The 2,038-nt window shown below is 39.9% G+C and overlaps 2 long non-coding RNA genes across 2 annotated transcripts; one reads left to right on the top strand and one right to left on the bottom strand.

Annotated features, from left to right (window-relative positions):
- Positions 1-73: 73 nt before the first annotated feature.
- On the bottom strand, positions 74-724 carry LOC107835289 (uncharacterized). Its single transcript, XR_001661098.1, has 3 exons — positions 663-724; positions 424-598; positions 74-131 (listed from the first exon to the last, which is right to left on the bottom strand). It is a non-coding gene; the product is annotated as an uncharacterized LOC107835289 (long non-coding RNA).
- A 603-nt stretch (positions 725-1,327) lies between these two features.
- LOC107835290 (uncharacterized) lies at positions 1,328-1,769 on the top strand. The gene is made up of 2 exons (XR_001661099.1): positions 1,328-1,370; positions 1,607-1,769. It is a non-coding gene; the product is annotated as an uncharacterized LOC107835290 (long non-coding RNA).
- The last annotated feature ends 269 nt before the right edge of the window (positions 1,770-2,038 follow it).

Here is a 2,038-nt window from a genome sequence, read left to right as displayed (position 1 = left end):
TTCTGATGAGTTAGCTGATTAATTTTCTCCCTGATTAACTAACTGATTAATTATGTTTGTTTTTTTTTGATTGGCAACCTAATTAATGCTGGTTCTGTTTGGCTAGCTTATTGCTGGCATTGATTGGCTACCTGATTAATGCTTTTTCTGATTAGTTAGCTGATTAATTTTCTCCCTGATTAACTAACTGATTAATTATGTTTGTTTTTTTTTGATTGGCAACCTAATTAATGCTGGTTCTGTTTGGCTAGCTTATTGCTGGCATTGATTGGCTACCTGATTAATTCTTTTTCTGATGAGCTAGCTGATTAATTTTCACTCTGATTGGCTAGCTGATTAAATATAGCTGTGATTTGCTAGCCAATTAATTCTCCCTCAGATTGGCTAGCTGTGGCTAGCTTATTGCTGGCATTGATTGGCTACCTGATTAATTCTTTTTCTGATGAGCTAGCTGATTAATTTTCACTCTGATTGGCTAGCTGATTAAATATAGCTGTGATTTGCTAGCCAATTAATTCTCCCTCAGATTGGCTAGCTGTGGCTAGCTTATTGCTGGCACTGATTGGCTAGCTGATTAATGCTTTTTCTGATGAGCTAGCTGATTAATTTTCACCCTGATTAACTAACTGATTAATTATGTTTGTTTTTTTTTGATTGGCTACCTAATTAATGCTGGTTCTATTTGGCTAGCTTATTGCTTGCACTGATTGGCTAGTTGATCAATACTAGCTCTGATTGGCCAGTTGATTAATTTTACCTCTGATTGGCTAGCTGATTAATACTGGCACTCTTTTTTGCTAGCTTATTTCTTGCACTGATTGGCTAGTTGATTAATGCTAGGTCTGATTGGCTAGATGATCATTTCTACCTCTGATTGGCTGGCTGATTAATGCTGGTTCTGATTGGCTAGCTTATTGCTGGCACTGATTGGCTTGCTGATTGATGCCTACTCTGATTGGCTAACTGATTAATTCTTTTCTCTGATTGGCTACCTAATTAATGCTGGTTCTGGTTGGCTAGCTTACTGCTGGCACTGATTGACTACCTGATTAATGCTTTTTCTGATGAGCTAACTGATTAATGTTCGCTCTGATTGGCTAGCTGATTAATACTGGCACTCTTTTTTGCTAGATTATTGCTAGCTCTGATTGGCCAGTTGATTAATTTTACCTCTGATTGGCTAGCTGATTAATACTGGCACTCTTTTTTGCTAGCTTATTGCTTGCACTGAGTGGCTAGTTGATTAATGCTAGGTCTGATTGGCTAGATGATCATTTCTATCTGATTGGCCGGCTGATTAATGCTGGTTCTGATTGGCTAACTTATTGCTGGCACTGATTAGCTAGCTGATTAACAATGGCTCTGATTGGGTAGCTGATTAATTCTACCTCTGAATGGCTAGCTGATTAATGCTGGTTCTGTTTTGCTAGCTTATTGCTGGCACTGATTGGCTAGCTAATTAATGCTGGTTCTGGTTGGTTAGTTTATTGCTGGCTCTGATTGGCTAGCTTTATAATGCTGTCTATTGTAAATGCTTTTTTTCTGATTGGCTAGCTGATTAATGCTAGCTTTGATTGGCTAGCTATTTAAATGTGGTTCTGATTAGCTAGCCGATTAATGCTGGCTCTGATTTGCTAGCTGATTAATGCTGGTTCTGTTTGGCTAGCTTATTGCTGGCTCCGATTGGCTAGCTGATCAACGAAAAGGTCCAGAGAGCAGAGAGACGCTGCTGGTTCTGGTTTCTAACTTCGCTGCATTTGATCTGAACTGATGACAAGAGGAACTGTTGACCTCTGACCCCAGGACAGGTCACATGATCTCTAACAGCATTCTGGGTCAGGAACAGAGACTCACCTGGCAGGAAATAATCTTTAAAATGATAGAAAATGCCTGCAGAGACGATGAGAACCAGAACCAGCAGAACCAGCAGAGCTGAGGGCGAGGATGGAAGCGGTTCTGTGGAAAAACAGAGAAACATTGACCTCACTCTGACCTTTGACCTTTATCAGCAGCTCTGACCTGATGCTCTGACCTTTCT

This window comes from Poecilia formosa, unplaced genomic scaffold, assembly GCF_000485575.1.
Source record: "Poecilia formosa unplaced genomic scaffold, Poecilia_formosa-5.1.2 Scaffold1439, whole genome shotgun sequence".
NCBI lineage: Eukaryota > Metazoa > Chordata > Actinopteri > Cyprinodontiformes > Poeciliidae > Poecilia > Poecilia formosa.
Note: the sequence above shows the minus strand (reverse complement) of the source record. Positions and strands in the feature narration are given on the sequence as shown.